This window comes from Cydia splendana, chromosome 12, assembly GCF_910591565.1.
Source record: "Cydia splendana chromosome 12, ilCydSple1.2, whole genome shotgun sequence".
NCBI classification, from domain to species: domain Eukaryota; kingdom Metazoa; phylum Arthropoda; class Insecta; order Lepidoptera; family Tortricidae; genus Cydia; species Cydia splendana.
The window spans coordinates 21,061,029-21,076,245 of NC_085971.1; the positions used below are offsets into that span (position 1 = coordinate 21,061,029).

Below are 15,217 nucleotides of genomic sequence, written 5' to 3' on the forward strand. Positions count from 1 at the left end.
AAACCTTTGGAACACCGTTTTATTTTGAATAGTTCGGATACCTTTATGATTATTTACAGGTGTAGATCGGATTCTTTTAGTCTATGTATGTACCGCTTATTTGGTTACAACTTTTACCATATTTTCAATATATTACTTATCAATACGTCAGTATTATATAGCGGGGTTAAGTGTTTTCGAAATTATAAACTACTCAGACTGTAAATAAGTAGGAATGATACTTTTACTGGTAGTTACCGACCCGCCGACCTAGCCGGAGTTACAATCGCTGTCGCTTCGACAACGAAAAGCATTATGTATCTATATCACTCTTCCATATTAGCGCGACAGTGACAGTTGCGTTCCGATCGCTACGGAGCGTAAGCGATTGGCATCTTGGCTACGCGGCCCGTTTCGTATTCCGGATCCCGTTTCGAATATCGGATCCATCTCGCGTTCCTGGATTTGGGTCCGTGCCGGATACTGGAACCGTGCCGGATGCATACCTGATTTGTGCCGGATGAGTTCCGGATTCGTACCGGATCCGTCCCGGACTGGTGCCGGATCCGTGCCGGATTGGTACCGGATCTGTGCCGGATTAATACCGCATGTATATCATTTGCCGGATTCGTGCCGGATCTGAACCGGATGCGTGCCGGATTGGTATCGGATCAGTGCTGGATCCCGAATTTGTTCTAGATTCCGTTTCTGTACCAGTTTTAGAATTTTCTCGTTTCGAAAAGCCCGTGTTCCGGATCCGTACCGGGATACGGATCTGTTTTGGATTTAAGATCTGTTTTAAACGTCCCGCATTCTACCCCGGAAGCAGTAACGTAAATTAAATAAATAAATAAAACAGTTGAATTTAGCTTAATAAGAACAATTTATATTTGTCTACTATTAACAATCCAAAGATTTAGAACTCTTCCATTGTTGGTGTTGTTTTCGAGTTCCAGACTATGGACCATGAGGAAAAAAACATCCAGGCGGCGCTTGAAAACTCCTGAGCGTGACCGAAAATCGAAATCTGATGATGGACAAGAACGTCGAAGCCGAAGTCGCAACCGCCGCCAGTCCCCGAGGAACAACAGACGGAGTCGCAACCGGCGAAGCCGCAGCAGCGGCAGACACGGCCGAGGCAATGAGAGGTGGCTTCGAAGATCAACACGGAAGGACAACACGGCCAGGATTGCTTCCACGTGGAAGCCGCACAGAACAGGAACGGATGGCTTGTATATCTTTGTCGTCTTCAGTTGTAGATTTTAATAGATGTCGTTTATTGCTTAAACTGCGAATATTTTGGTACAGTACCTTAAAGTTATTTGTATTGACGAAAGTTGTCTCGAGGTACGGGTTCACAGATTATGGGGGTGGAATCGTTGTCCAGGCAATGCTGTGGTGTCCTGTAGTTCGCTCAAGTTAGTTGTATGGGGCTCGTTAGCCTAATTTATAAGTTTTGATCTTGGTTGTTTCCTCTTTTGGCAAAATGTGACGTTAACGCTGGTAAAGGAAAGACTAAGTTACGTTTCTTCAGTATTTGTTCATAATTTAGTATATTAAAAAAAAAAAAAAAAAAAACAATAACGATCGATGCGCTATACGCTATACACCGATATTAGTACTTACCAACGTAATAATGGGTTGAGCTAGGGCAATATAGGTTGATTGGCGCTGTGGTATATCCATGATATTTCGAAGATATTTAAATGAGTGTTAGGTTATTTCCTGACACTATTTAACTGTGATTTGAATGTACGCTGTAAAGTTGAGTTTCTCATCTTCCTCTGTCGGTTGTCAGTCTGCTCATCCAGAATAACACCTAAGTACTTTATAGACGAAGTTTTTCTATTGTTTTACAATTACATGACGTCTGGTAGGTACCAGTGGTAACTAATATATGAATAAACTTTTGACACATTTAGAGACCACGAGGCGGAAGCAGCTGTTTTATACACGCACACATATCTCGTTTAGTCTGCGTTTAGAGTTACAAATTGTATTGAAGCCAGTTCGTCACCAAAGCTAGACCGCTTTCTGTGAAGGCGCTTACTGCATCCCAGGAAGCACCGTGAAATAGTATTGCCGTGTCATCTGCGTAGCACAACGTCTGCATTGGTCAGATCCAAGAAAGTCAAGTCGTTAATGTAGATTAGAAACAAAGTTAATCCAAGTATATGTAAAGTTGTTTGTTTAAAATTACCGACTTGTTCTTTAACCCTAACACATGTGTGCGGCCTGACAGGACAGTTCCGCGTATCCGGGAAATCTACAATTTTCTAATTATTATTAGAATAATTTCAATCGACGGGAATTTTTTTTCAATCTTATAAATCTTATAATGTTGGCGGGATCATTTTGGCTGGTGTTGATTGAATAACCAAGGTTGGGCCTACACTAGTAAAGTATTCATTATAACCGTGTATTGATTCGCTTTCAGTATCCTTGGTTTTAAGAAGTTCGTTGCATTTTAAATATTTTAGCTTGGTTATTGTAGCAAGCAAAGCTCTGCTGATTGCTGTTGATCAATTCGTCAATTGTGGTTGGTGCAACTGACGCTTTAAGTGGCAAGTAATATAACGATATGATGATAATACCTACATATGATGATAAGTATAATATTATCGAATTATAAAATTGCTGGATTATTTTAATTAATGAGTTACGTATTAATGAGTTACGTATTAATGAGTTACGTATTAATGAGTTACGTATTAATGAGTTACGTATTAATGAGTTACGGATTGATGAGTTACGGATTAATGAGTTACGGATTAATGAGTTACGGATTAATGAATTATGGATTAATGAGTTACGGATTAATGAGTTACTGGATTAGTGAGTTACTGGATTAATGAGTTACTGGATTGATCAGTTACTGGATTGTTCAGTTACTGGATTGATCAGTTACTGGATTGATCAGTTACTGGATTGATCGGTTACTGGATTGATCAGTTACTGGATTGGTCAGTTACTGGATTGATCAGTTACTGGAGTGATCAGTTACTGGATTGATCAGGTACTGGATTACTGGATTAATCAGTTAATGAATTATAGAGTTATTGGATTATAGAGTTATTGGATTATTGAGTTGAGTTATTGGATTATTGAGTTGAGTTATTGGATTATTGAGTTGAGTTATTGGATTATTGAGTTGAGTTATTGGATTATTGAGTTGAGTTATTGGATTATCGAGTTGAGTTATTGGATTATCGAGTTGAGTTATTGGTTTATCGAGTTGAGTTATTGGATTATTGAGTTGAGTTATTGGATTATTGAGTTGAGTTATTGGATTATTGAGTTGAGTTATTGGATTATTGAGTTGAGTTATTGGATTATTGTGTTGAGTTATTGGATTATTGTGTTGAGTTATTGGATTATTGAGTTGAGTTATTGGATTATTGAGTTGAGTTATTGGATTATTGAGTTGAGTTATTGGATTATTGCGTTGAGTTATTGGATTATTGAGTTAAGTTATTGGATTATTGAGTTGAGTTATTGGATTATTGAGTTGAGTTATTGGATTATTGAGTTGAGTTATTGGATTATTGAGTTGAGTTATTGGATTATTGAGTTGAGTTATTTGATTATTGAGTTGAGTTATTGGATTATTGAGTTGAGTTATTGGATTATTGAGTTGAGTTATTGGATTATTGAGTTGAGTTATTGGATTATTGAGTTGAGTTATTGGATTATTGAGTTGAGTTATTGGATTATTGAGTTGAGTTATTGGATTATTGAGTTGAGTTATTGGATTATTGAGTTTAGTTATTGGATTATTGAGTTTAGTTATTGGATTATTGAGTTTAGTTATTGGATTATTGAGTTTAGTTATTGGATTATTGAGTTTAGTTATTGGATTATTGAGTTTAGTTATTGGATTATTGAGTTTAGTTATTGGATTATTGAGTTTAGTTATTGGATTATTGAGTTATTGGATTATTGAGTTTAGTTATTGGATTATTGACTTATTGGATTATTGACTTATTGGATTATTGACTTATTGGATTATTGCCTTATTGTATTATTGGATTATTGGGTTATGGATTATTGGATTATTGGATTATTGGATTATTGGATTATTGGATTATTGGATGATTGGATGATTGGATTATTTGTTTATTGGATTATTGGATTATTGGATTTTAAAATTATTGGATTATTGGATTTTAAAATTATTGGATTTTAAAATTATTGGATTTTAAAATTATTGGATTTTAAAATTATTGGATTTTAAAATTATTGGATTTTAAAATTATTGGATTATTAAATTATTGGATTATTGGATTATTAAATTATTGGATTATTGGATTATTAAATCATTGGATTATTGGATTATTAAATTATTGGATTATTGGATTATTAAATTATTGGATTATTGGATTATTAAATTATTGGATTATTGGATTATTGGATTATTAAATTATTGGATTATTGGATTATTAAATTATTGGATTATTGGATTATTAAATTATTGGATTATTAAATTATTGGATTATTGGATGAAAAAAAGACGGAAATAGAGAATGTTATGTTGTGATGAGACACGTTTGTGTCATGAGAGTGATTCAGTAAGTAGCACATTAAAAAATAAGAATGGAATCAAAAAACAAGAGAAATAATGTGCTACACGTAAAATTTGATTAAAAAAATGGTATGTTGTGAGACACGTTTGTGTCATGAGAGTGATTAAAAAAAAAAGACGAGAAATAATGAGTAAAAAAAAAACATAGCAATCGAATATGTTAAGTAATGTACTTTATATGTATTGATGCATAAAAATTATTGTATATTGTTGTATAATTATTGAATAGAAACTTAAATATTTCGATGGATTTATTGGATTTGAAATAATTATGTGAAGATATAGATTAATTCAATAAATAATAAGAAAAATGTATATAGACAGACAAAGAAATTGTATTAAATGGGTAATGAAGGATTAATAACTTTCTTACTGAATGCCCGATGATTTGACATGCCGAGTGTAAGATTAGATGACAGACGCGATTAGTATGACTGTGCATGAGGACATGCACAATGTCAGGATGGGCGAGTGTAAGATTCATTAAAATTACTAATTATTAGAAACAGATTTAATGAAATAGAGTTGAATAATCTCGATAATTTAATAAATTTAAAAGTAACGTGATTGATAGTTGACCTTTGTAAATAGAAGGTAGTTGGAAGAAAGAATAAAAGACGACTGGCATGGCGGTTAACGGGCATTCGGTTACGGGCAGAGGTGAAGGGAGGACGATTGTGAAGTGAGGTGATTGGAGATTGAACTGTAACGGAATATTGTGATCAGGAAATATATTGCTGTTATGGAAGAAGGAATTTTTATTACACTAGAAAATATTTTTGATTTTCTTTGCACACGCAAGGTACCTAAGGATATAAGTTAAATATACGTTGACGTGCACTCAAAGTCAGCTCACATAATTTCTAGCACTATGTAAAGGACAGTCAACGATAAACACTATGTTTAACACTCTCTCACCGTATAACATTGTAACAAGGCGGAAAATGAAATGTAGTGTAAATAAGAACTAGCTCGATAATACCGTAATATTAATCCATCACCAAAAAAATACACAAGTACTTACTATGCCAAATATGCTAAATGCTAAGTATCAAAATATTTATAAAGCACCAACCTCCTAATTTGTTTACATTTGTTAAGAAGTTGTAAACATTGCAGTTTTTCTTTATATAACGCTACACGTCGACTTCGCACGTTGTCGTAATTATTCACGAGCTTAAATAATATTTTGCGGACCACACACAGTATAAATATTATTAATATTATTTAAAATATATCCCTTATAAACCGAAAACAATTAGAATGAATGACATAAATTGACAACTGACTTGTGCTTTTTTTTTAAATCATAGTCAATTGGTGATACCACAACGAAATATCTGTCAACAATTTTTGGCTAGCCAGACTCTACTAATCGTACGCAGTATGTCAAAATTTGTCATGAGGATGGCACTGAGTTACTCTCAAGCACATTACCGGTCACTAGAGGTGTTCCACAGGGTTCGATTCTAGGACCTATCCTATTTAGTCTGTATAGTGCAGATGTAATTAGTAACATACAAAATTGTAAGTATCACATATACGCGGATGACACTCAATTATATATATCTTTCAAAGCAAGTGACACAAGCATAGCTGTAAATAAACTTAACGATGATTTATCCAGCATAGTCAACTGGTGTCACCAGAATAATTTACAGTTAAACTCCTCTAAATCTAAATTTATGCTGTTGGGTACAAAAAAACAGATTGAAATAGTTACAAGACATAACCCACAAATTACAATCAATGGATCTCATTTAGAGAGAGTTGTAGAGGCTCGTAATTTAGGTCTGTTAATGGATGAGTCTCTGAGATTTGAGAAACATATCTCGGAAACAATGCGCAACTGTTTTTATCGTCTCAAGGTTCTGTACAAAGTCCGTGAGTGTCTCTCCGTTGACATGCGCATTAAGTTATGTGAGGCGCTCATACTGTCAAAACTTAATTACGCAGATGTAGTCATCTGTGAACGCTTACTATATCGCACTAAGAAAATGCTGCAACGAATTCAAAATGCTTGTGCCCGTTTCTGCTTTCCCATCCCTCGACGTGCTCACGTCACTCCTTTTTTAAATCAATACAACCTAATGAATATGGCCTGCCGTAGATCTCTCCATTTTGCGACCTTACTTTTTGGAATTATAAAAAATAGAGAACCATCATACCTTTATGACAAAATAAACTTTTCCCAACGTGCTATGAGACACGCAACACGACTTACACACCGCACAACACACTGCACGGCTGCCTTCCGTGGCAGCTTCCGTTTTGCTGCCACAAAGTGCTGGAACGACTTGCCACCACCAGTACGAAATTGTTTATCAGTCGCCTCTTTTAAAGTAAAACTCCAGAACTTTCTGCTAGATAAACAAAAATTGTAGCACTTAGGCAACCGTGCCAACAAATAAACATCACACATACTCATACACACACACACACATACATACACATACAGCTTGGCAAAAAAGAGTAGAAATTAAAAAGTGGCAACACTGTAGTGTCGTCCCTTTCAAACCAATATATATAAGAAAACGGGACGCCACTACAGTGCTGCCACTTTTTAATTTCTACTCTTTTTTGCCAAGCTGTACGCGCCCGACAAAAGAAGATACATAGATATGTATAAAATCAATAGCCTTATAATTATTATTTATTCATTGTTGAATTCCTTTGTTTTGGTTCTGCCACCATATACCTAGTTTTAGTTTTAGCTTTAGTCTTTTACCAGGCCTCACTGAAAATCAGCGTCACGTTGTGTGTCCTAGGATACACAACGTGACAAAAAGCTGAGTGGGGACCTTTTGGCACAAATATTTATGTAATTGAATCTTAGTTTTGTGTTATTTCATCTTGTGTTATTAATTATTATTTGTGCTAATAAACATTTCTTATTCTTATTCTTATTCTTAGAAAAAAGCGGCAAATTTAAAAATGTAGGCGCGATTGATTTTCGCCCCATAGAAAATTTGAATTTCGCGCCTTTTTCTACTGACAAAGTTGTTTGACAGACTTTAGTTGCCGGTATTTTGGTAAATACAGATGTCAATCACAATGAAAAAATCAACGATGATCAACTCTGACCTTAGAGGATATAACCAACGGAGACGCTATGTCTAAAATTTTCGGTACAAAGTAGTCTGCCGTTTTTTGCGGGGGAGGGGCACATCAAATGTATAGGTATCAGATGTATAGGTATAGGTATCGATCAGATAAACGTCAGTCCATACATATGGTTGACATGTGGTTGACCATTGGCCGCCTATTTTCGACAGAGGGGAACGCCTGTTAATGGCGGCTCCATTGTTAATTACTCCGAGACTCTGACCAACGTGGGACTCGAACCCACATCCTTGGATTGCCGGTCCAATGCGTTACCAGTACGTATACTAGAGTCTGGCTAGCCAAAAATTGTTGACAGATATTTCGTTGTGGTATCACCAATTGACTATGATTTAAAAAAAAAGCACAAGTCAGTTGTCAATTTATGTCATTCATTCTAATTGTTTTCGGTTTATAAGGGATATATTTTAAATAATATTAATAATATTTATACTGTGTGTGGTCCGCAAAATATTATTTAAGCTCGTGAATAATTACGACAACGTGCGAAGTCGACGTGTAGCGTTATATAAAGAAAAACTGCAATGTTTACAACTTCTTAACAAATGTAAACAAATTAGGAGGTTGGTGCTTTATAAATATTTTGATACTTAGCATTTAGCATATTTGGCATAGTAAGTACTTGTGTATTTTTTTGGTGATGGATTAATATTACGGTATTATCGAGCTAGTTCTTATTTACACTACATTTCATTTTCCGCCTTGTTACAATGTTATACGGTGAGAGAGTGTTAAACATAGTGTTTATCGTTGACTGTCCTTTACATAGTGCTAGAAATTATGTGAGCTGACTTTGAGTGCACGTCAACGTATATTTAACTTATATCCTTAGGTACCTTGCGTGTGCAAAGAAAATCAAAAATATTTTCTAGTGTAATAAAAATTCCTTCTTCCATAACAGCAATATATTTCCTGATCACAATATTCCGTTACAGTTCAATCTCCAATCACCTCACTTCACAATCGTCCTCCCTTCACCTCTGCCCGTAACCGAATGCCCGTTAACCGCCATGCCAGTCGTCTTTTATTCTTTCTTCCAACTACCTTCTATTTACAAAGGTCAACTATCAATCACGTTACTTTTAAATTTATTAAATTATCGAGATTATTCAACTCTATTTCATTAAATCTGTTTCTAATAATTAGTAATTTTAATGAATCTTACACTCGCCCATCCTGACATTGTGCATGTCCTCATGCACAGTCATACTAATCGCGTCTGTCATCTAATCTTACACTCGGCATGTCAAATCATCGGGCATTCAGTAAGAAAGTTATTAATCCTTCATTACCCATTTAATACAATTTCTTTGTCTGTCTATATACATTTTTCTTATTATTTATTGAATTAATCTATATCTTCACATAATTATTTCAAATCCAATAAATCCATCGAAATATTTAAGTTTCTATTCAATAATTATACAACAATATACAATAATTTTTATGCATCAATACATATAAAGTACATTACTTAACATATTCGATTGCTATGTTTTTTTTTTACTCATTATTTCTCGTCTTTTTTTTTTAATCACTCTCATGACACAAACGTGTCTCACAACATACCATTTTTTTAATCAAATTTTACGTGTAGCACATTATTTCTCTTGTTTTTTGATTCCATTCTTATTTTTTAATGTGCTACTTACTGAATCACTCTCATGACACAAACGTGTCTCATCACAACATAACATTCTCTATTTCCGTCTTTTTTTCATCCAATAATCCAATAATTTAATAATCCAATAATTTAATAATCCAATAATCCAATAATTTAATAATCCAATAATCCAATAATTTAATAATCCAATAATCCAATAATCCAATAATTTAATAATCCAATAATCCAATAATTTAATAATCCAATAATCCAATAATTTAATAATCCAATAATCCAATGATTTAATAATCCAATAATCCAATAATTTAATAATCCAATAATCCAATAATTTAATAATCCAATAATTTTAAAATCCAATAATTTTAAAATCCAATAATTTTAAAATCCAATAATTTTAAAATCCAATAATTTTAAAATCCAATAATTTTAAAATCCAATAATCCAATAATTTTAAAATCCAATAATCCAATAATCCAATAAACAAATAATCCAATCATCCAATCATCCAATAATCCAATAATCCAATAATCCAATAATCCAATAATCCAATAATCCATAACCCAATAATCCAATAATACAATAAGGCAATAATCCAATAAGTCAATAATCCAATAAGTCAATAATCCAATAAGTCAATAATCCAATAACTAAACTCAATAATCCAATAACTCAATAATCCAATAACTAAACTCAATAATCCAATAACTAAACTCAATAATCCAATAACTAAACTCAATAATCCAATAACTAAACTCAATAATCCAATAACTCAACTCAATAATCCAATAACTAAACTCAATAATCCAATAACTAAACTCAATAATCCAATAACTAAACTCAATAATCCAATAACTCAACTCAATAATCCAATAACTCAACTCAATAATCCAATAACTCAACTCAATAATCCAATAACTCAACTCAATAATCCAATAACTCAACTCAATAATCCAATAACTCAACTCAATAATCCAATAACTCAACTCAATAATCCAATAACTCAACTCAATAATCAAATAACTCAACTCAATAATCCAATAACTCAACTCAATAATCCAATAACTCAACTCAATAATCCAATAACTCAACTCAATAATCCAATAACTCAACTCAATAATCCAATAACTTAACTCAATAATCCAATAACTCAACGCAATAATCCAATAACTCAACTCAATAATCCAATAACTCAACTCAATAATCCAATAACTCAACTCAATAATCCAATAACTCAACACAATAATCCAATAACTCAACACAATAATCCAATAACTCAACTCAATAATCCAATAACTCAACTCAATAATCCAATAACTCAACTCAATAATCCAATAACTCAACTTGATAATCCAATAACTCAACTCGATAAACCAATAACTCAACTCGATAATCCAATAACTCAACTCGATAATCCAATAACTCAACTCAATAATCCAATAACTCAACTCAATAATCCAATAACTCAACTCAATAATCCAATAACTCAACTCAATAATCCAATAACTCAACTCAATAATCCAATAACTCTATAATCCAATAACTCAATAATTCATTAACTGATTAATCCAGTAATCCAGTACCTGATCAATCCAGTAACTGATCACTCCAGTAACTGATCAATCCAGTAACTGACCAATCCAGTAACTGATCAATCCAGTAACCGATCAATCCAGTAACTGATCAATCCAGTAACTGATCAATCCAGTAACTGAACAATCCAGTAACTGATCAATCCAGTAACTCATTAATCCAGTAACTCACTAATCCAGTAACTCATTAATCCGTAACTCATTAATCCATAATTCATTAATCCGTAACTCATTAATCCGTAACTCATTAATCCGTAACTCATCAATCCGTAACTCATTAATACGTAACTCATTAATACGTAACTCATTAATACGTAACTCATTAATACGTAACTCATTAATACGTAACTCATTAATTAAAATAATCCAGCAATTTTATAATTCGATAATATTATACTTATCATCATATGTAGGTATTATCATCATATCGTTATATTACTTGCCACTTAAAGCGTCAGTTGCACCAACCACAATTGACGAATTGATCAACAGCAATCAGCAGAGCTTTGCTTGCTACAATAACCAAGCTAAAATATTTAAAATGCAACGAACTTCTTAAAACCAAGGATACTGAAAGCGAATCAATACACGGTTATAATGAATACTTTACTAGTGTAGGCCCAACCTTGGTTATTCAATCAACACCAGCCAAAATGATCCCGCCAACATTATAAGATTTATAAGATTGAAAAAAAATTCCCGTCGATTGAAATTATTCTAATAATAATTAGAAAATTGTAGATTTCCCGGATACGCGGAACTGTCCTGTCAGGCCGCACACATGTGTTAGGGTTAAAGAACAAGTCGGTAATTTTAAACAAACAACTTTACATATACTTGGATTAACTTTGTTTCTAATCTACATTAACGACTTGACTTTCTTGGATCTGACCAATGCAGACGTTGTGCTACGCAGATGACACGGCAATACTATTTCACGGTGCTTCCTGGGATGCAGTAAGCGCCTTCACAGAAAGCGGTCTAGCTTTGGTGACGAACTGGCTTCAATACAATTTGTAACTCTAAACGCAGACTAAACGAGATATGTGTGCGTGTATAAAACAGCTGCTTCCGCCTCGTGGTCTCTAAATGTGTCAAAAGTTTATTCATATATTAGTTACCACTGGTACCTACCAGACGTCATGTAATTGTAAAACAATAGAAAAACTTCGTCTATAAAGTACTTAGGTGTTATTCTGGATGAGCAGACTGACAACCGACAGAGGAAGATGAGAAACTCAACTTTACAGCGTACATTCAAATCACAGTTAAATAGTGTCAGGAAATAACCTAACACTCATTTAAATATCTTCGAAATATCATGGATATACCACAGCGCCAATCAACCTATATTGCCCTAGCTCAACCCATTATTACGTAGGTAAGTACTAATATCGGTGTATAGCGTATAGCGCATCGATCGTTATTGTTTTTTTTTTTTTTTTTTTTAATATACTAAATTATGAACAAATACTGAAGAAACGTAACTTAGTCTTTCCTTTACCAGCGTTAACGTCACATTTTGCCAAAAGAGGAAACAACCAAGATCAAAACTTATAAATTAGGCTAACGAGCCCCATACAACTAACTTGAGCGAACTACAGGACACCACAGCATTGCCTGGACAACGATTCCACCCCCATAATCTGTGAACCCGTACCTCGAGACAACTTTCGTCAATACAAATAACTTTAAGGTACTGTACCAAAATATTCGCAGTTTAAGCAATAAACGACATCTATTAAAATCTACAACTGAAGACGACAAAGATATACAAGCCATCCGTTCCTGTTCTGTGCGGCTTCCACGTGGAAGCAATCCTGGCCGTGTTGTCCTTCCGTGTTGATCTTCGAAGCCACCTCTCATTGCCTCGGCCGTGTCTGCCGCTGCTGCGGCTTCGCCGGTTGCGACTCCGTCTGTTGTTCCTCGGGGACTGGCGGCGGTTGCGACTTCGGCTTCGACGTTCTTGTCCATCATCAGATTTCGATTTTCGGTCACGCTCAGGAGTTTTCAAGCGCCGCCTGGATGTTTTTTTCCTCATGGTCCATAGTCTGGAACTCGAAAACAACACCAACAATGGAAGAGTTCTAAATCTTTGGATTGTTAATAGTAGACAAATATAAATTGTTCTTATTAAGCTAAATTCAACTGTTTTATTTATTTATTTAATTTACGTTACTGCTTCCGGGGTAGAATGCGGGACGTTTAAAACAGATCTTAAATCCAAAACAGATCCGTATCCCGGTACGGATCCGGAACACGGGCTTTTCGAAACGAGAAAATTCTAAAACTGGTACAGAAACGGAATCTAGAACAAATTCGGGATCCAGCACTGATCCGATACCAATCCGGCACGCATCCGGTTCAGATCCGGCACGAATCCGGCAAATGATATACATGCGGTATTAATCCGGCACAGATCCGGTACCAATCCGGCACGGATCCGGCACCAGTCCGGGACGGATCCGGTACGAATCCGGAACTCATCCGGCACAAATCAGGTATGCATCCGGCACGGTTCCAGTATCCGGCACGGACCCAAATCCAGGAACGCGAGATGGATCCGATATTCGAAACGGGATCCGGAATACGAAACGGGCCGCGTAGCCAAGATGCCAATCGCTTACGCTCCGTAGCGATCGGAACGCAACTGTCACTGTCGCGCTAATATGGAAGAGTGATATAGATACATAATGCTTTTCGTTGTCGAAGCGACAGCGATTGTAACTCCGGCTAGGTCGGCGGGTCGGTAACTACCAGTAAAAGTATCATTCCTACTTATTTACAGTCTGAGTAGTTTATAATTTCGAAAACACTTAACCCCGCTATATAATACTGACGTATTGATAAGTAATATATTGAAAATATGGTAAAAGTTGTAACCAAATAAGCGGTACATACATAGACTAAAAGAATCCGATCTACACCTGTAAATAATCATAAAGGTATCCGAACTATTCAAAATAAAACGGTGTTCCAAAGGTTTCACGCTACCCGCGATGTAATGAATGCTTTAATTATATTATGGATAGTCATTACAGCAAACACTAAAAAAACCTAACTGTTGGTCTTGAAGAGAAAACTTGCAGTATAATGCTCTCGAGTGATCGACTAGGCCGAAATGGGTTTACCCAATTATTTTGTTCTTGATAAAATTAACGGTGTCTTTGTTTCTAAGCGCCCGTTAAACATAAACTTCCTAACATAGGATATACGAAATGATAATTAATTTCAACTAAACAACAACCAATATAAGTGTTACTAATATATGTATAGGTATATAATTATAATAATTTTACACCACTGTTACTATTGTAACAACTTAATTGGGCAATTAAGATTTAAATCAATCAGTTCTAATATTAATACCTACATAATATAATACATTCAGGAATACCATACTGACTTGTAGGTACTTACCACTTCTGATCTGTAATAAAAATTCCTTCTTCCATAACAGCAATATATTTCCTGATCACAATATTCCGTTACAGTTCAATCTCCAATCACCTCACTTCACAATCGTCCTCCCTTCACCTCTGCCCGTAACCGAATGCCCGTTAACCGCCATGCCAGTCGTCTTTTATTCTTTCTTCCAACTACCTTCTATTTACAAAGGTCAACTATCAATCACGTTACTTTTAAATTTATTAAATTATCGAGATTATTCAACTCTATTTCATTAAATCTGTTTCTAATAATTAGTAATTTTAATGAATCTTACACTAGTATCAAAACTATAATTCCTACTACACAAAGTGTGACCAGCCCTAGATTTTTTGAATTTCCCGCCAAACATTTAAGTAAAATTTCAGTAGCCAGACTCTATACAACAGATGACGCCTGTGTTGTTTAAAGAGATGTTCGGTCGGAATTTTAAATGTATAGCGATATTTGAGCGCACTAAATTAAAAATAAATGCCCCAAACGCGAATACTAGCGTTAAAAATTGGTATTCTTGCTTCCGCATCCCATTTTATAGGTAATATCGGTCATAATCGCGGTCGAATTCGGCGAGCCAAATTGGCGTTTGCGTCCGCATGGCCTGATTTGATCGGACAATTTAATCAGATTGGAGAAAAATTGTCCCCGCCTGGACAGGCCTTTACTTTTGAAATCATTGCATTTAACGAATTATAGAAATAATTATGGTCGATCAGATTCTTTTTGTCTAAAAGTAAGAATTTAGCCCCCATACGCACGGGAGCTTTTTCAACGCGCGTTAATAAAGCGCTTGAATCTGTCTGCACTCTAAATTCGATTTAACGACCAAGGCTTAAAGTCGAAAATCCAACAACGTTTGATAAAAAGCGCCACCGC

At 34.7% G+C, this 15,217-nt stretch overlaps 1 protein-coding gene across 1 annotated transcript in view; it reads right to left on the reverse strand.

Moving 5' to 3' along the window:
* LOC134795660 (uncharacterized) overlaps positions 1–15,217 on the reverse strand; it is a 117,637-nt gene that overhangs the window by 5,561 nt on the left and 96,859 nt on the right. The gene's annotated exons all lie outside the window — the stretch shown is intronic.